The sequence below is a fragment of the Gopherus flavomarginatus genome, chromosome 2 (genome assembly GCF_025201925.1).
Source record: "Gopherus flavomarginatus isolate rGopFla2 chromosome 2, rGopFla2.mat.asm, whole genome shotgun sequence".
NCBI classification, from domain to species: Eukaryota; Metazoa; Chordata; order Testudines; family Testudinidae; genus Gopherus; species Gopherus flavomarginatus.
This window is the reverse complement of record NC_066618.1, coordinates 172600386-172621602: the sequence shown is the minus strand read 5'-3', so window position 1 is coordinate 172621602 and position 21217 is coordinate 172600386. Positions and strand designations below refer to the sequence as shown.

At 40.9% G+C, this 21217-nt stretch overlaps 1 protein-coding gene across 1 annotated transcript in view; it reads right to left on the bottom strand.

Annotated features, from left to right (window-relative positions):
- CDH6 (cadherin 6) overlaps positions 1 to 20754 on the bottom strand; it is a 129809-nt gene extending 109055 nt beyond the window's left edge. The window contains exon 1 of the mRNA XM_050939951.1: positions 20498 to 20754. The gene's annotated coding sequence lies outside the window, so the exon portion shown is untranslated. The remainder of the gene's footprint in view (positions 1 to 20497) is intronic.
- Between the last annotated feature and the right edge of the window lie 463 nt (positions 20755 to 21217).

The window sequence follows — 21217 nt, the reverse complement described above, 5'->3', positions numbered from 1 at the left end:
CACAGGCCCTGACCCCACTCCACCCCTTCCCGCCACCTCCCCTGAGCCTGCCATGCAATCGCTCCTCCTGCACACCACAAAACGGCTGATTTGGGGAGGGGAGGAGGCGCCAGTGAGCGGGAGGCGCTGGAGCTGATGAGTTATTACTGTGGCTCTTTGGCAATGTACATTGGTAAATTCTGGCTCCTTCTCAGGCTAAGGTTGGCCACCCTAGCACGAGGGGGTATGGAATCACCTGTGTGCAATCCTTACCATGAAAAATGTCAAGTTTAAGATCACTCCAGCCAAATATATCTTAGTTATGTGCGATGTGCAAGCACAAAAGTGCTGTAGATTTTAGCTCTTGGAGCTAGCCTATTCATCAGCGTTTCCGAAGTCTGTTTAATAACTAGGAGCTCGGCAGCTAATTACCTTTTTCCCTTGTGGTCCATGATGTGACACTTTGTTCCCACTTGTGGCCTTATTTTACATAGGGGCTTGAGTGCCCTATATTGCTCTCTCCTTTAGAAGCTCTCTGTTCTGGCTTAACCAAGCCTGAAGAAAGAACAAGTCAGCCCAAATTGATCTACAGCAATCAGGTCAAGTGAAGCTTCTAAAGGGGACAGGGAGCTCATGCTCCCAACTCCTCCATCTGCATTAATGCATGAATCTACTCAGCACTGCTTCAGGACACACAGAGGGCAAAGGGGTTGTGTAGCTGCATGCTGGATGCAGGGGTTAGTCACAGCCTCTTTGTGTCTAGTCCTCTACCCACTAGTGTGACAGACCATTACGAAGTGATAAGTACTTGAGCAGATCGGTTATTCTAGTCAATTAGACCACAAGATAAGATAGTACCTCATACACTGTAATCTGAATCAAATACTACATCATTTTATTGTAGGATTTTAAAAAGTTTATATTTTATCAAAGAAGTCTAAAATGAAATGGTGGCAATCAGCAACATTTTTTTAAAATGGACACCGAAATATGGATCATCATTGTAAAGTAAATCTAGAAATCCACGGCAAAGGAGTACTAATTTTTCATTTTTTTCCTTAAGAATCCTAAAATACATGGAAAAAACTCTCTCCTACCAGTAACTTGTAATCTGGCTCATTTTATGAAGCTGCTTCCCCTCCTCCCACCTGCAATCCTAATGTTTATTAGTGTGTTTACCAATTAATTTTTGTGACATCACATTCTTCAAGGTGAAAATACAAGATGACTCCATTAAAGCAATATGAGCAGAGCAGCAGAGATAGGAATTTTATCTTTGTATCCTGAAATGTGCAAGAGAAAATTCCACCACTGCTGGTCAACTTTCTTTTAAACACAGGTCCACTTCAAAGGCTTCTCTAGCTCTCTCCCCTCCTTTGTTTATCAGCATGTAAAAGACTAAAGATACAATTTTCTGTTGCCCCACAGACCTTCTTGCATCAGCTAAACTGGACAAGGGGTGCTGTCGTGTCTAAAAGCTTGCCTATACAGTGGGTTAATACATACTATCAGGGTCTGATTTCTGAAGCACATCAATATGTTGCACATTAATTAGTCCACGCAGACCCTGCGGGTGCATTCTAATCATTCCCTAATGCAATTTAACATGCACTAGGCAAAACTTGGTGCACACGAGTAGGTTCTACATTGATCAACTGATGTGCAACATGTTACCACACACTACCCCACAGTGTAGACAAGTCCTTAGAGGAGAGGAGTCTTTCAAGCAACACCAAAAACCTCCTGAAACAGGCTATATTTTGTGGTTCTACAGGGAGAAGAGCCTAAACAGCATATAATTGGAGTCAATATTTTACAAGGTGGTCTCAGATCTGATTTTTAACTCTCTACTTGCAGCTGTATCCTACAAATAAGAGGAATATGTTTAATAGAAATGGATTGGATTTCATGCCTTCCTATTAAAATGCAACATAATGAATATATGAAACCCAATTTTACTTTTATGGACAAACTTTCTATACAAGATAAACTTTTTTCTCTATGGGAATTCCACATTACATCTATTGTTACAGGGTTCAAAGAACAGATATAGGGCCAAATTCCCTTCATTTGCACCTGGGCATTTCCCTAGACATATAGGCCAAAGACTTTATTTTTTTCTTCCAAAAGAGTGGATTTAGGATTATTTATTTGTGAAATGTGAAATATGAACATGTCGTCATTGTAGTAATTTATTTTTTTAAATAAAAAGTCCCTAAGAACTTCTCTATAAGAGATCAACACTTATCACTGTTACAGTACATTAAAAATGTCTCTAGTCACCTTCAACGTTCTTTCCTCCTAATTAACCATCATCCTTTAGACATTGAACATATCATTATTTTTACATATCATAATTAGCTACTGTTTGAAAAGCACTTGGACTGCGCGGAGCGATGTAAGTACTAAGTGTTGTTGTTATTAGCAGTCATCTTTCTTTACTGCACTTTCCTCCTTGTTAACTACTTGTGATCATGAAATCTAGATGTCTGGAACACGAGTGTAAATTTACATGCACAAGACTGTGAGGCAATCAAAATGGAGACTGCAAGGTTACAAATTCTTGTATGTAACTAGTCAGTTCAAAGGAAACCTTGCTGTTATACTAAATATGACACAGTCAGGAATTCATCAATGATCAAAACAAATTAATAGGGCTGCCAACCGATGTGCTAAAAAAACAGGCGTTAGGCCCTAAAAGACCCCAAATCAAAAAGAACAAAAAAAAACAACCCCCCCACCTCTATGTCAAGAGATTTTGTTTTGTTTTTAAATAATAAAGGTTGGGTTCTTTTTTATTTGCTAGCTTGTAAGGTTCACGTTTTAAGCTTTTCTTCAATCATGAGAGCTAGAATCTTATTTTATTTTAAATGAAAGATAAATCTCATCACTCCAGGAGCTGGCGCTTTAAGAAAAACAAATGTTGTGAGACTTAGAATAAAATTGTGAGAGCTGGCAATACTGAATGAAATATGCATAATGGACTGTAAATGAATAAGAAAAATGAAATCAATGCTTTTGGAAAGTAAAAAAATCTAAGTAAAAATCCCCTCCCACCGGTGTTGTTAATAAGCAATACCTACCTCTTACATAGTTGATCTTAAAGCACTTATAAAAGAGATGACTATCACTATCCCCATTTTACTGAAGTCAATGGGTGAAATCCTGGCCCTGTTGAAATTAGTGGGAATTTTGCCACTGATTTCAACTGGGCCAGGATTTTACTCAATGGAGTTACAACAGTGTAAAACTAGTGTTGAGATCAGAATCCAGGCCCAGTGACTTCACCAGAAACTATACATCCCTGACTAGGGGTCAGATCATAGCTCTATAGCCTCCATTTGATCTTTGCTGTAACACTAGATGACGTGGCCCTAAGGGAATTTAGCACAATGTATGGATGCTAGGGCATCTCAGTTAGAGGATTGTGGAAGAAAGCTAAGAAAAGTGTGTGACACCAAGAGAGAGAATTTAGAAATTAGATTCCATTCTATTTAATACTGTATGCATGCAACGCGATTTTTCTCTCTCCACAGCAGTGTCCCTATAAAATCCTCCACACCTAGATCTTCAGATAACTGTATCTGAAAACATTAAGATTTGAGTCCACAAAGCTTTCCTCATATGAATAGTTCCTGCTGGCTTCAGTGGAAAAGGAAGCTCCAGCTGCTTCATGTAATTCAACAACTTATGATATGTGAGGGTTTAAAGTGAAAAAATGTCTTGTGTTAGAACAGAACTTGAGTAAGAATTATTCAGAAGAGTAAGGACCTGCATGACTGAGTGCTACGTTATTAGTTCACACTTTCAAAATTGGCCTCTAAGTCTGTGCTTACAAAATCATGACCTGCTGTACCTCTCACCATGAAATTTCACAAGCATATGTTTAAAGGGCACACTTGAAAATGTACTCCAGTATCCTTGGGTATACTTAGTGCATGTCTTTCACCTGCATGGCTGGAGAATAGGAAAAGTAAATTTGCTCCTGTGATAGTCTCCTCTTCTGAGATGTAATGAATAAATGGCCCCTTTAAATAGCTCCCTGTTCTGAACAGAACCCCAGATATTCAGGAATCTCTCCCTCCCCTGTATCCTTTTAAATCAGAATTTGATCTGGTATCAGCATTTGTTTTGTTTTTTGTTTGTTTTTCCCCAATACTGATGTAATGATTGTGTAGTGTAGCAGACTGACAGCCCTGGGGATTGAAGACATCTATTTATGATTCCTCATATTAGCTTGCCTAGGTGCCACAACCCTGTTCTGCAGGAGTGTGTCTGGGGCAAGATGATAGCTCTGTACCCCAGGCCTTTCAGTTTTTATCCTTTCTGAGACTGCCCCCAAAAGGTGCTAATTAAAGGCATTTGTGATATGGACACTTTCGCATTAAGAAATAGATTGAAACCACTAATTGCTTTCACATAATCCCCTGAACAGCCATCAGCTGGTAGTGGCTTTTGGTCATCAGCATCTGAACTGGACTGCATGTGAGCAGGGGGCTTATTGGTAAAATACCTTGTGTAGACTCTTCCTAGTCCCCATGTTGATATCAGTATATTAAATAATGCAAAATGCCAGCCAGCAAGTCAGGTGCCACCATGTCACCACTGAGGCTGGCAGAATACAGCCTATTAAAAGAAAAGATTGGCAGGTGAGAGCAGGCTGTGGGGGAAGGATGAGAAACTCCTCCTGAAATGGCTTTTAACAATGTGGCTGTAAATTTTAACAATGTCATTTAAGAGCCTTTTAAAGTGTGGTGTCCTCCGCTTCCCCCCCACCCCACTCTCCCAGAGGCATCTGCCAATTGACAGCACTATGGGGAAGAATGAACTGCTCTCTAAAAGCCTTTTTAAAAGACTGTTAAAAAGAAATATAATCACGTTCCTTATAAATCTGTTTAAACAGCAGTTTACTCCTTAGTCCACCCCTACACGCCTGACAGTTTCTTGGGCTTTTCCTTCTGTGCTGGCAGACTGAATGGTGACGGTGACACAGTGGTATGAGATAGGTTGGTGTCATACACTACTCGCGCTGTGTGGAAGTCTGGTCGAAGAGCCCAGCTCCCATCTCCAGTAGAGCTAGTGATGTGTTTTTAACTCTTTTAGCTTTTTCAAAGGCAAAAATGCAAGTATCTAAAGGTCACACTTCTAGTGTGAGGTTTTCATTCCCCCCCCAACCCTCCCCCTGCATTTAGTTATGACACTCAGCTATATATTTAGATAGACTGAGGGCCACAGTGGCTAGCCACACTTTTGACTCGGGGGGGGGGGGGGAAACTGAGCAAAGTTTAGCACTTGCACCTTTAAGTACTTGGATTGCACCCCATTTGGGTAGTGCAGCGGCCTCTAAATTCCAGATGTAAACTTCGTCAATCCAAACTGAGCCCACAAAAGGAAGTCTGCCACTCTTAAAAATGTATTCTAGAACTTTCTGAGCATTTTTAGTCAGGAAGAAACAAGGGTGGTGGTGGGGTAAACTTTCCAAAGCATCCTCTAACAATTGTAGGGCCAGATCCCCACTGTGCACAGGCCCCCAATGTGCACAGGCCAACCACTTTTGAAATGGGCAATGGCTGCTTGACTGTGCTGTGTGCTAAACTGTAGGCATAAATTTTAAAGATAGATTGAGACAAATTTTTCAGTTTGAGACTTTCTTCTTGTATTTTGATTTCAATTCTCCCTCCCCTCCTGAAAAGTCTGGGTTGTTTGGATCAACGGTTTCCTTTCTACCCATTATGAAGATGTGATGGGACTATCTGCATACTTTAGACCCAGGTTCAGATTTTTGTACTTGAAGCTAGGGTTTTGATTCAAGCCCATCTCTAGCTTAGACTCAACTGGAAATCAGGCATGTAATATCCCATGAGCTCCTTTGAAAATGTAGCCCATATTGGACACTTAAGTGCACTTGTGTGTGGTAGAAATAAGTTCACGACCAGTATCCAAAGCTCTGGCTTGGGTCTGTGGAAAGCCAGTGTTCCCAGAAGTTTTTATCCAGCAGTTGTTCTGTTGGGAGGGAAGGGGTTGTGTCTGTGACTGCAAAGTGACATGTTATCAGAGTCTGCTGTAGAATGAAGTCAAAATTTGCCACAGGATTCAGTTCTCCCTGATGTAGAAATCAACCAGAGAAAGCTATAAAATATCAAGGGGCATGGGTTTGAGAAGCGTATTGTCTGATGTGCAATGCGTATCAGTAAAACAGGAATGCAGACTGGTTTCAAACACTCTGGAGTTTGAGGATTAACAAAATATGACATTTTCTAACCTCCGTTCTACCCATGAAGACAATGGAGTGTGTAACTGAAGGCAGAATTTAGCCTGAAGAGCTCTACAGGCACATTTCTTGACCTACACGCTGTTTCCCAAGACTCTTTTTATGCACTTCTTGCTTCTCTCTCATTTTTATAGTATACTTCTTGCAATTTTGTGTTCTGCTTTTATCCTGTTTCAGCATGATTTCCTGACACTGGGGTTGATCCTGCAGCCCTCCGCATCAGGCATTCTCATACAGTGCTACAAGCGTGTTATGTACTTTGGGTCACGTCTTAATAAAGGGAACCTACAATCCCCTGTGTGTGAAAATCCCATTGACTTCTGTTGGAGTTTCACAGTGCAGAGATTATCTGGATCACGCCCGTTAAGAAAGAATTAACTGAAGTACATAATGTACACCTCTACCTCGATATAACGCTGCCCTCGGGAGCCAAAAAGTCTTACCGCATTATAGGTGAAACCAAGTTATATTGAACTTGCTTTGATCCACCTGAGTGCACAGCCTCCCCCCTCACCCTGAGCGCTGCTTTACCACATTATATTCAAATTCATGTTATATTGGGTCGCATTATATCAGGGTAGTGGTGTATTTGTAAAAATAATGCATTTCAAATTGACCAAGGCATGTACAACATATGTTGCTTACAAGCTACAATTAAACAACAATTAGTTTAGCCAGTTTTTTCTAACACCATTTTCTGGTCAGTTAACAATCCCTGAACCAAACTCTATTTCTGGGAACATATTTGCCACCTCTTTGGGCCAGAGACTATTTTCCTAGTCCACTGCCATGCACAAACATGTGGGCACTAATATAATATAAATAATAATTATCTGCAGAATAGTTTGGATGAATAATTCATCCTCCAGGTTGATCATAAACTGTTGGCTGAGGCTGTTTGTTCATGTTGTGTGATATTGCTTCTGCTCAACTATTGAGAATTTTTAAACTGGAGAAGGCAGATCAAAAATAAAACATATGACTAACTTTTAAAGGACAAAACACTTAATACACTAACAGCAACTAAAGTGAAAATGCTATTAATATACTATGAAATGGTATTGTGAATGGAAATGAAGCTTCTCCCCAGAATCATGAATGGGAGGCAAATTGGTTTGAGCCATCACAAATGGGAGGGGAGCTGCCTATGAGATAATCTCTATTAAGATCTGGTCCACATTATGATAATGGTTGGGAACTTCAACAGCAGATAACTTCTATATACATATTTCCTATTGCTGATTTACTTTATGGGCCAGATTCTGAGCTGGTGTAAATCAGCATAGCTCTCTTGAGGTCAGTTGAACTATGTTGATTTACACCAGCTGAGGCTCTGACTCTATAATTTGATTACAAAATGATTCAAAAGCACAAGACGAACAAACTCTTGAGCTTTGGTAAATTCCGAATCTAAACGACTTACTCCTCACAGATATGCTTAAAGTCCCTGATTGCAAAGTACTCTGCAACTCTGAAAGGAGAATACAGACCAAAGAACACAACAAAAATAGAAGCAGTTAATTGACCGCTTTCTGGAAAGGCAGAAATAATATGAAAAATATCCCTTATAATGTGGTTAATATTCATTTCTTCTTTGAAGAACTAGCCACTTTCAGACCATGGATCTAGTGTTTAGAACTTAAAGCCCTTGAGCTCAAGACAAAACTAAGCTGTTGATTTAAAAAAGAAGCTGCAGAGTCAAAGCTAAGAGTTCAATCCAGGGCCATGGAAAGCATCAGCGATGCTTAAATAACAGCATCTCCTTTGAATCTTTTTGTATTTCACTGACTAGTGAGACTCAAGTGAACAAAACATTTTTCTTACTGCAAGCCAGCTGAGCTACCAACCCCTAGTGAACACTCTTTTTTCCCTTACCACTGCAGGGTATGGCCACCATGTCTAACTCCTAAAATAAACATGAGCATTAAGTCCATTGAAGAATTGATGAGAAGTGGAAATAAATTTTTCTGTGAGGACCTGAATTTGAGGGGGTCTGGACATGGGGACATTAAGGTCATTTTAAAATAAAGATCTGCAGAACTGAAAATGTAGCATTTTTCTATTTCTATTTGTAGAAACAGATATATAAAAATAGCCTTGAAGCAAATGGGCCAGATTCTGCTATTACACAGCTGCAAATGAGGAGCATCTCCTTTACAACGTTCATGGAATTACTTTGGTTTTCTACTATTGCAAATGAGCACAATTTTGCCTAGTATCTGTTTTGGGGTTTCTTCCTACTCCCTTTCCATCTCCACCCAGCAGCTGCAGGTCCAGCTCAGTTCCTCCCCACTCCTTCTTTGTAGTGGCAGCAGTGTTCCCCCAAGCGGAGTCACTGACACAGATTAACTAGTTGTACAGTGTAAATTATGACCAAAGGAGAAGAGAATTGCTCTCTGGGATTGTCTGCCAAGTAAATTTTAGTCATATCTGTCGAGATTTCACTCTCTAGAATAACATTTGCTGGATGTAGTCAGTTCTTAGGCATGCAAAACTGGGGCCCAATCCTGGTAGGTGCTGTGCATTTTCAATTCCTATTAACTTCCGCAGAGGTGACGTGCTTGGCACCTAGTGGAAGGCAATTCTCATTTTGCAGAATGTGGCTCATCACATGAGGGCAGGGGCCAGTTCTTCTGCGACCCACGTCCATAGAAAAGCTCTCATTTACTTCAAAGTGGGACTGGGATCAGATTCTGAAAGAGCAGTATAACAAAGTATGCCTGAAATGCTCAGATGAGTATTTGTTTCGGATGCAGCAGAAAATAAATAATAAATGAAACTGTAAACCTGCATAAGTTCTATCTTTTTCCTAGATGCAAATTAAGATTTAAATATCAAAATGATAGGCTTCTGCTAATCCTTCTCAGGCAGTCATACATTGTTAATCAGACTCTAGGCAGTGTTGTTTAATACCAACTTTAATAAAATAGCTGCCTGCAGCAGAAAGACAGTTGGGATTCTGACTCTAAAAGTTTGGTAGCCTCTTCCACATTTTTATAGCCTGAGGCTCTCAGACTAACATTGATACCAACCTCTTTGAAATATGCTCATTTTTTAGGCTTCTAAATTATTAAACACCTTATTAGTGGAAAGATTAGATGTAGGGGAGGGGAGGAAAGTCATTTCTGTATAAAGGAAAATGGATTAGAAAAGGAAGAAAAAGTTGAGGGAATATTTACATTAAAAAATCCAACTCTGTTGTTGATATACAGAGGTAATTTATAATTCATTTAAGAAATGAACCCATCAAATTATATCACAATGCATGACAAATTGCTATTGTCGAGCTATCCTGTCATAGTGAAACTTCTTTGTGACTTATCCTTGTAGTGACATTGCTTTTTTATTATTATTCTTCCCCTATTTTCCATAGGACTTGCCTCTCATGAAAAATATCTCTCACTAACATAATACACTAATGGGGCGGGAAAAGTCTCACCATGTGACATAATCATGAGGCCTATCAAAAAGAAGCTGTTCTGAATATTTAAAAAAATGTCTTCCCTTTATTTACTTGTAAGTCAGGTGAACAGATTTTTGCATTTAAAAACAAAAATTCCCTAAGTACGGTGCATTTTTGCTCTATGTCCAGAGCTTCCTGTTAGCATGCTAATTGTTTGGTTTAATATGCAACACAAAGCACACTCATTGCTTTGAAGTGCTTATTCATGATGTCACAGATATTAGAGTGTATTTCTTAATTACAAAACAGGACAGTTCTCCTCTCCCCTCCCCCCACATTCTGTGGCTCTGACTGGTTTCCGTAACCAGCAGGATAATCATTTTGCCACACAGAAGCAGATAAGAAAAAAAATGTAAACAATTTAAAAAGCCATTTTAATTTAATAACAAATTGGGAGCTGTACTTTGTGCTAAATTAGCACTGTGAGCCTCATACTCATGCATGGCAAGGCTCCTTGTTCATTACTGCTTAATTAATCAGTCATGTTTCCATCTAAATGAAAGTTTTCTATCTCTCCCGATCATCTTTAATATCTCATTGCTGACAGCACATCAAGTTAATCTTGCTTGAATTAGAAAGTTACTTCTGATGGCCCGACTCTGTTATTTACAATAACTCATTTTAGAGCCCTGGGAGAATACAAAATTTGTATCGGCCTCCAATCTGCAATCTGCAAAAATGGTCCCTGGACATCCATGGATTTGCAGGGCTCTACTCATCTTATCCTAGCTTGTGGCTGAATCCTGTTTGTTCTGCTCTTGTGAGTCATCCTACTTGAGTCAATGGGCCAGCAGCATGAGAGAGGCAAGCAGTATATGGCCCTTGATGCTCCATGTAAGGACAAGCAGTCTAGTTCTCAACAAGCAGATGTCTAATGAATTTTCAGAGTTGTGACACAGCTCTCCACTACAGTGTGTCATCCCTTCTGCTTTTTGGTGGCTTGACTGTGTCACCAAATACAGGGCTTGTTAGGGGGTCATTTAAAAAAAAATCAAATAATAGATAAGCGCATAGAGGTTTAGGGGAAGAATAGCAAACAGTAAGTAAATGAGAAAAGATGTAGGGGGACAGTGACTGATAACATGCATCCTAAACCTAAATGCACTTCATTCCTTCTTAAATCTTTTTTTCCAAGGAAATATTGTGTTCCCTTCATAGAAGTCAGAGATGGAAAAGACCTGTTAGGTCATCTAGTCTTTTTGGACCATACTGACCTGGCTCCAGTCAAACACAGTGTTATGCTACCCTTTGTGAACCTGCGGTCTCCGACAGCAATCTACAGTACGTGCTGTACATTCATGGACTCAAACTCTAGGGAGTGGTTTCAGATTGTCCTGTGCTGCCGAGTGCCCTGAATGCATTCTGAAGCCTGTTTCTGAAGTCTTCCTCCTAGACGGCACCACAGATTAAGGATCTCTCTTGTGTTCCGACCATCAGGGACTGTCCCAGGCCTTTGTAAGATAGCAGACAGACAGTTGGGGGTGAGGGCAGGAAACAAATCTACAGCTGAGACGCTGATCTCAGATGGACGGCTATTTTTAATGTCTGTCTTGTTAAATCTGAATACATCAGTAAACACACACAATATACTCGCCTATTTAACATTAAATGAGCAGTCATAACCAGCTATAAGCAAATCCTGAGAGATCCTACTGTGTAAATTTGCTTTGTTAGGGTTCAGTGTAATATTTCCCCTGAAAATGAGGATGTGTGCTATATTTTAACCTCCTAGATTTGTGACAATCAGCTTCTGACCTCACATTTACCAGCCTGGTTGAAATTACAACCTGTAGCGAAGGAAAATTATGATACCTTAAAGTGAATGAAATATCCGGCAGCTTGAAGCATATCAGACAAATGGATTACAGTAAATTAATGAGGCACCATTTTAGAAATTCTGCAAAAGACATGCTAAAAGTGTTAAAATATGATAATAAAATTTCATTTCACAGTAGAATAAATTGTGTGCAGATAAGTGGAAGCCTGGATTTTTTTTTAAGAAAGGAAAAAGAAAGCCCTTTCTAGAAATCAAAGGGCACCCTTTTATTTCTGACAGGGGAGCATTGCTTTAAAAGCAGTACACATTTTCAAATAAACCTGAGATTACAGGTGTCTGTGAAATAGTGCCATTGCTTGTAAATATTAATAAATAAGATACACTGGGCCTAATTTTGCCCTTGGCTATGTTACCCTTGGGGGAATTCTGCACCACTACACAATGAAGAATTGTGCAGTAATTAAAACATGCGGAGAATTTCCTTTCCCCCCACAGAAATGGACTGCAGTGCTGCTAGTCACCACTAGGGGCTACTGGACCTGGCAGAGCCCAGCTGACACATAGAAGACACTGCCAGGGGGGCGGAGGTGGTGGTGTTATCATAGGGGTTTCTTTAACGCTCTACTCCTGGGGGAATTTTTGTGTGTGTCTATGTTGTTACAGACATACTTGCTGACAGGCATTTTGAAATAAATTCTCAAAATAATTGAAACTGGTGTGATTATGTAGTGTTATTTTGACAAATAAAATTTGCAGTATTTTAAAATATTGTGTGCAGAATTTTATTTTTTTTTGATGCAGAATGCCCCAAGGGGTAATGTGTGCACACAGCTTCCATTAAAGTCTAGATGTAGGCATGGGCATCTGAAGACCAAATCTGGCCCACTTTGAAGGCTTCATACGTCCGTCCAAACCTCTAGCTCTTGAATATGGCTATATTCTAGAATGGAATCCCTGCTACAGTTAGGCAAATGCTTATAGTATATTGCTCTATCCCCACCCAAATATTCTGTATGTTTCTATATTTCACTTTCCTGCCCCATTACTGCTAATTGACAAGGGCCACCTCACCCTTGCAGATTTGTGGTGAGGAATCCAACCCCATGCCGTGCAAGGTGTTCTGTGGGTTCACTGTGGGTATCAGATTTAGCAAGGTTTTCAATTTCAATGTAATTTCCTCCTCCTTCCTAATTTGTTCTCATTTCTAATTAATTTCCTCCTCCTTCCTAAGTTGTTATTTAGGGATACCACGCCTAGTGTTTTGGAGGTCGCAGTATGGTCACCATAGAATCAATTGTGGTGGTGTCACACATTGCATTGCAAACTCCTGAGAACCCTCCAGTAAAACAGTGAAGCAAATGAGTAGCCCTTTCAACTTCAGTAGGACTACTGATGTGCTTAAAGTTAAGCATGCGCTTAGTGTTGTTCCAGATTTGGGCCTGGCTGAAAGAGACCAGAAAGTCCAGCAGCATTAGGAAAAAATTCCTATGTTTACAAAGGAAAAGCTTAATAACCAGCAATGACAGGAAAAGAAAAACAGTAACGGTTACTTACACTTAAAAGGAGTTTTGACACAATATACAGTTTTGAAAAATTATTTGGTACGGCTTTGATTATCTAAAAGCGCAAGGTTGGTGGACTCAAACCTTTCTTCTGCATCTTCTCCCTTGCAGCAGTGACAGCTAAAGTGAGCTCTCATTTCACAAAAGGAAATTGTCATTTCATTAAAGGGATTCTAAATATGTGTATTCCTCCTCTGTGATCTCGCTGAATGCTGTCTGTAACTGTGAAAAGGGGGAAGTGGTCTCTCTCTAGCTCCTGTTACTGCAGATCGGTTTGTCTAGTAGGTTGAGCGCACAGCTGAGACAGGTGCTTTTTAGTACTGATCCAGCCCTACCACTATCCCATTTAATCTGTCTGCATTTACATTATCTTCAGTGCCACAGTACCTGCGTGCTAATGACACACTGGTCCTGGACAAGTAACCTCCTTGTGGCTCAGTTTCCCTGCCTGTGCAATGGAAATAATGAATGTGTGGTGGTGTAGCCCTGTCAGTCCTAGGATACTGGACAGACAACATGGGTGGAACAATTTGTGTCAGACCTCTGGTGAGACCTTTGGAGATGATGTTTTGTTTCTTGCATTTGCTCAAGAAGTAGATGTCGCTGTTAAATTTTTTGCTTCCTGTTTTCGTCATGTTGTGGCATTTCCATTTCAGACAGCTAAATTTTATATCCTTCACTGTTTGTATGCAGTGAAGTTGTAGCCGTGTTGGTCCCAAGATATTAGAGAGACAAAGCAGGTGAGGTAATAGCTTTTATTAGACCAACTTCTGAACAACTACCCCCGCCCCTACACACACACCTTGTTTCTCCCACAGAACTAATAACATAGACCTACATTATAGGGACGTTAAAGTGTGATTGTCTTGATGTGCATGGGAAAAAGGGTCATAATGTGACTCCTTGGTCTGCTGCACAGGGTGCATATAATGTAGCATGGGGGGAAAGAGCACTCTCTATGGGGCTAATACTTCCTCACAACACACACACATAGGCAGGAAGTGGCCAAGCCTTAGCTCCACAACCCAACCTGCTGGCCAGTGCAGCTGAGCCAGCACAGATGGAGAAGTGACCAGTGCCATGTAGACGACTGGCTCAGATCTCTATCCCCAAAACGCAAAGAGGGAGCAGATTGTGACTCAGTCGAGTTCCTGGTCTGCTCTAAAGCTGGTCACAAAACAGGGAACGCTTTCTTGGATACATCTTTCACAAAGCTTTCATACGTTTCAGCTAGTATTAGAGCTAGTCCAAAAAAGGCAAGGCATTTGGGTTTTTTTTTTGGGGGGGGGAGTTAGTGAACCCCCCACTTTTTAAAAAAATAATAATTTTGAAATATTTTGACCAGCTCCAGTTTGCTCCTGGAGCAGCATAAATGAGCAGAAAAGAGAAGATGATCAATTAGTTAGGGTGCTAGCATGGGATTCTGCTGATCAAGGTTCAAACCCAAGCTCTGCCCAAAACTTCCTCTATGATCTTGGGCAAGCCCTTAGCTTTCCTATGCCTAAGCATTGCCCATCTCACAGGCATGTTATGAGGATTAACATATTGAAAGATTGTGGTGTGATCAGATACTATCGTAATTAAGGCAATCTCGGGATAGAACTACGTATTGTCGCAGGACAAAGCCAAACCTGACTCCTTAGTATCCATACAACACTGTGAAAATACAAAGCAACCTATTTGCTAGAGGATAGTACTAATTCTCATTTCTTATATTTATAAAGAAATTACTCATTTTTAATCATTAATACCAGCAAGATGGTACTTATCAGAAACTCTACAATAACAAACCACTGTGCACACAAAAAGAAAAAAAATCAGTTAAGAAAACAGATTTCACTTGCAATCTTCCGGAGGAAATTAAAGGAAGCCATGTGCTTTTTAAAAATATGATGGAAAAATACCTTGATCCTTTTCAAGATGTAAGTAAGAACATTTCCCCTTAGGCTATAAATTCTGTGTTTGTAGCTGGGCTCAACCTAGTTTGGTCTTAGAATCCTGATTCAAATCCTCTTGATCACAGCAGAGTATAGGTAGCCTAACCCACTTTAATGCAGAACAGATTTTTGTTCCCATCTCCTTACAGAATACAAAATATCTTCGTAGACAGATATTTGCATCTCAATTTTAATTTTCTTCATGTTAGGTCTTACCCTTCACGCTAAAGCCAAGCTCCATGCTAATGATCATGTTGATTGAACAGCATTTATAAACTACTGGTTGAAGTTTAGCATTTGCAGATTGGAGTCTCTATCTTCCACTTAAATAAGCACACATCTGCAATACCTGTGGAAGCTCGACAAGTGTTTAAGTTCTGTGCTAATTTTCAATCTCCACTGACCCTTCTCCTAGGTCCATCATTAGGTGCAAAAGTAGAAATGCTGGAAAGACACACTACCTATTATCTCGCAAGCTGCTGTAAACATTACTGCAAAACTATGCTGTGGTGTGTGTCACTAGGGAAGGGTTGGGAGGAGATGGTGGATACTTATATTGCAGTTAAATCTAAATCACATGGCTACAATTAAACACTTTCTGTGTGTATGTATAACCTAGCAAGACAACCTCATTAATCCATAAAATATCTGCCTATGCTAAAGCAAAGCCATTATCACACAGGCTACTTAAAACACAGTTCCTGCATGGGAGCATATGGAAATGTATATGCCATGCATGTCTGGTAGAAGGGGGGTGTCTGGCATATGTCTTTCAGAGGTGGGTGTGGGGCAAGGGAATGCAGTATCTGTGTAATCCTGGACTGCTCACCACAGTGCTGTCAAGTGTTCTGGTCCCATCAGTTAAGTCATCAATTCTTTGCTAATTCTTTTTGGGGATGCTTTTTGGGAGAGCGGTGGCCTTGCAATAACTCAGCAAAAAGTCCTAGATTCAGACACTCCATGCTGGGAGGGCTACCCCTGCCAGCTAGAAGACTTGCCATGAGAAGGCAAGACTACTTCAGATCTCTCAGTATTACCCCTTACAGCTGATTTAGAGAGGGTTTTAAAAGGTAGGCCTGCCTGCTCACTCCTCTGATGCAAGAGATGACTGCTAAGATGTAGGCTCCTGAGGGAGAAAAATGATTGGTGGTGTGGGAAGATCCTTGGGGTTGTAAGAGGCCTCCAGTAAAATGCACTAGGTTTTGGATAGTTTTAATGAACAATCTGTATAATCTGAGACATTCTCATCATGGGACACCCTCTGCAACAAAGTCATATTTCTGTTTTATAAACAGCCTTCAACACCCAGTGCTGGACAAGATTTACAAAAGAACCAGTGCTATACCAATCTGCTGAAAAGAAAAGGCAACACTGTCAATTAGCAGCAACCAGTGTAGAGACCATGGCTTAATTCTGCTGCGAATCCAGTGTCAATTTAAATTAATGGAGCAATGCTGATAAAGGCGTGATCAGTATTAGGCCGAATACTGGGTTAGCAGGAGAAGGACAAACAGGAGGAATGTCCATGCACTAGAGGAGCTTTTTCTTACGCCCACTGAAGACAATGGGAGTGCTGCCATTGACTCTAACAGATGTAGGATGGGCCCTAGGAAAGGAGAAGAGACAAGTTTTTAAAATGAGATTTATAATGGAAGTAAAACAGGATGGGGGAAGAAACCCCAAAACACAACTTTTTGCATTGTTTTCAAGCAGTGGTTTCTAATCAAGTTCTAATGCAATGTTGCAAACAATACAATTGACAGATAACTATTTCTTCTCTAGTTCCCTTGTTAGCATAATACTCCTGATGCTTTGCATTTATTATGCATTATTCAATGTGGGTTTTTTATTTAACTGAAATAGGAACTGATGATCTGCTTTTGTGCCTTTTTTGTTAGGCAAATAAGGCAGACAGCAGCTGAATTGAAACACTATTAAAAAAGAAAATCCTACATTTCAGACTGAGTCACTTCTCTATCCTTATAAACCAGGGATCCTGATTTCTCCAGAGCCTCAGAATAGGCTGCCATGAGTAAGCAAACCAGCTTCTGCCAGATTTTATCTTGCCTGGAACACATTTCAAACTTCTGAACCAATATTTAAACTGCAAGTTGAATCCTGCACAGAGGCAGCAGAAGAGACTGATTCACCAGCGCGCAGAGCTGTTCACCTATTCCAATTCATAGTTTCAGGGACTTATCCTAAAGATGGTAAGGTATACAGCAAAGGAACAATGCATGGCACTGCACAGCAGGGCAGATTAATCACAGCTGAAGCTAACTGGTTAGTTTTTGAGAGTTGTGTGGCTAAGGAATTACAAAAACTAAAAGCCCTTGAGCAAAGCTGCACAGCTACACTAGCTATCCTAGTCTTCAGGGGGTTAATTTAAAAAATCTGTCAAGGACAATAGCTTCAGTGGTGTAGTCCCTCCATGCTCCCTCTTATGCATAATAATGGTAATCAAAAGCCACCTTAAACCATTTCTGCTTTATTTTTTGCATCATTGCAGCAGACTCATTGAAGGAATTACCACTCATTATGCAACATGCTGTGTACCATCACAGCAGGCTGCTTGCTCCCAAAGTATTTTACCAACTTTGTTTGTTTTTATAGATTTTAGTTGCTTTTCACCTTAGTAATTAGTCGTCATTTCTAGTGAGCTTCATAAGCCATTTTTTTGAGCATCTTGAGCCTTGGCAGTGGGAAATTGCAAAAGAAACCAAATGTTGTCAACGCAGACAGCACACCAATAAGTCAGGCAAGAGCTGGGTAACACTGTCATTTAAACATGAATAGAATACCAATACTCTCCTACGCATGGATTATTAAAGCAACCCTGCTACTATCGTGGAGGCAGGCATGGATTAAGTGACCTCACAGAGATCCCATCCAAATCTAACCATTCCTCAAGTCCATAACTAGGAGAAAATCAACATGTTGACATCTTCACTCGCAAGATGAAAATAAATTTAATGAACTGAGCGGAAGGAGGATGTAGGAGGCTCAGGACTTGAGGGATGCATTATATCCTTGAGTTCCACATTAACTTCATCACTTGTAGGGGCTGCAGTCTATGTATGTTCGGCTAACCATTCAGAAGTTCTATAAATTGAAACACTTGCAGCAGAGAAAAACATTTTTCTGTAATGTGGGTGTTTCCTTTCAATTTCAAAAGGGAAGTCTTTCAATTAAATGAACAGAGTAGTGCAAAATGCAAACTTTACTTTTCAAAAGGGAAAACTATCTTTAGCACCATGTTACTACTTGCACAGGGGAGCTGTGCAGGTGGAGAGAGGCAGAAATTAGATGCATATTTCTAACAGTGAACAACCTGGTAGAAAATGATGACTGTGCCTATAACTGTAACCTTTAGAGTGCTAGCACTGAACTATATGAGAGCCATGAACTGGTGTGAAAGCTAAAATACCCTGGTTCCTGAGATCTCCCTGACATAGTTTAGGAAGGCAGAAAGCCATTCCCTGATATCAAAAAGGTTGAGAAACACTAAACTTGAGAGATTAATAAATCCCCTACAGGGACCCCAGGTTGCCAGATCCTGAAATGACTGCAAAAATAATTGCAACGAATTACAGTGAGACTAAATCAGTGCCATTTTCCTTGAAAATGTACTGCTGCTTCTGATTATGTTTGCTTCCCCCATCTCCAAAGTCAATCACAAGCCAGCAGAAATATGACCAGAAAGATTGCAATGCAGTGGAAAGTCACAAGCATATGAAATTATATTTTTACAGTTGCCCTGGCAGATAAATATTTCAGAGAATCCCTCTCCTCTCCAATGTTATTAGCACATTTGGGCTCTTGAAGGAAACTATCCAATTAGATCTCTGCTGCCAGGCCTATTACAAAAAATTGTGTATATGTCAGTGAAGAAGGAATCTACTTGATTTAGAACTCCAGTGCTCCACTCTCTTCACACATGCAAACTTATTGACTCAATTGCCTTTTAAAAGATTTTTTTGAAAAAAAAATAGGGATGCATCATTACCCATAGCATTATACTGCTCATGAGCAGCTGTTAAACAAATTTTTGATTTACTTAAACTAATATGTATGCATCTGCAGATGGAACTGACTGCACACCAGATATTTCACTCTAGAAAATGCATGAAATAAGCCTTTATCTTGATGGGGAGAGTTATGTTTATTTTTATTAAAACTAGGGACTCCTACCCAAACTCCATCCTGAATTACGATATTTCCAAGGTGCTATTGAATATGGTCCCATGAAAGGATGAACAGAAACAATGCTACATATGTATTTGTAGAGACGTCCAATACATGGGCGTAGGTATGTGTGTGGTCATTAACTATTCCTGAATTGGCATCCTTTCCCTTCCAGTTTTGTTCCAATAACTGTAAATTAAACGAAGGGCTGACTTTACACTCAGTAAGCAATTTGGCTACCTGATCCTCCTTTAGAGTGACAGCAAAACCTTAAATCCTAGGTGTCAATTAAAAAGGTGCCTCATCATCTCTTTTTGGAAAAGTAGCAGATCTGGCGTCAGGCTGGGCGTAATTTTGGTCATTAAAGTTCTTGATCCTTGAATGTCAGTGGGAGTCATTTAGGTGACCATCCGCTTGCACATACAAAGTACTGCATTGAACTCTCCATAAAATATGGATTTTATTGTAGCAGTGGCAGGACTTCTTTCCACAGCCCCTGACCGCTACAAGGGACTGCTTAGTTCTTGCTGCAACTCTTTGCACAAGACGCATATAAAACAGTGTGAGATTTATTTATATATAAAACATGATTTCACTATATAACACGTAGAGATAGGGTGATACCAGTTCCTTAGACTCATTTACTACTAGGCATAAATTCAATGTCTTTCTGTAACCATACAACCCCTGCACCTTCCCCACCCCATCATCCCATAAAGAATTTCACGAGTGTCAGTTTCTAGACGGCTCCAGCACGACCCCCACCCCCCAGCCCCACTCATCCTTCTAGGACGCCCCTAATTTCAACCGCGCTCAGTTCTGCTGCGCCTCCGCTCTGCCCGGCCACCCGTGCGTTCTTGCCCCGCGTTCATCGCAATCCCTCACAACCAGCTCTTGGCTCCCGTAGCCTAGGTATCATTTCAGGTACTTTCTTACCAAGCTGCTGCGGCTGCTTCCCCCCGGCCCCTTCCCTTCTCCCCCCCCCCCCCTTTGGCTAAAGTGTTTTGCTAGGGCCATGAATTCGCAGCAACGCGCCGCGTCTCTTTGCCCTATTTAAAATGACACCAACTGCACGCCCAGCTAAACACGTTAATTGCCAGCGATCAGCGGCTGCAGAGCCCGTCCAAACCGTGCCTACCTCCAGAGCGCACACCCAGCGGCCGGGGCGCACAGTGCCCCCCTCCAGCACCGAGCTGGCAACTTTGCCAAAGAAGCGGCTTTCAGGAGCATTCACACCCGACCGAACAAAGGGGAAGGCAGCTGCTTGCCGGCTGCTCCTCCGTTAAACTTGCCCTGAACCAGTCCCAAGCCTGATCTCCTTACCGGTAAGAAGAGAAGGGAAGAGGACAAGTGCTCAGCCTCAGGCAGTAATACAGTGACCAGCGTGGAAACAGCGCTGCTTCTCTGCCTGCTGTCCTCCACGCTGCCTGTTACCTCCACTGCTGGATCTACTCGCAGCTAAGTGGGGCTCGCTCTCTCCCAGCATCACTTTTAACTCTGGCATGCAGGGAGCCGAAGCCGAGGGGGCTCTCTATCTGATTGGTTTCCATTCAGTGCTCCTGATTAATAAAAAAAAAAGAAAAAAGGAAACATCCTCACACACACACATACAGTGCTCTGCTGCTGCTCCTGCTGCAGGAGACCTCAGTATGGGAGCGTTAAGGGCTGGGGGAAAGCAGGCACTTCCAGACACACAGTGATTTGCAAGTGAATGCGGTGGGAGGGTACAGGGAGGAGGGCTTTGTTAAAGACACCCCCCCCCCCAGACTGACTCTGTTTAAAGCCTAAAGCAATCAGAGCTGTCTAATCTGCTGGTAGTAATAGTAAAAGCCGAAAATGGAAAAGGGGTTAAGACATGCTCATAACTTCTGTTTGTGTTTGTCTGTTTGAGGGGTGTGAGGGAATGGGTGTTTAAGCCTGAAATGAAATTTCTGTCTTTTTTTTTTTCATCAAAAATGAGTGATTTTTTTTCTCCATGCTATCCTAACTTCCTGGACCTACAAATCATGAATTCCCAGTGAAATACTACTTTGCATGACAATA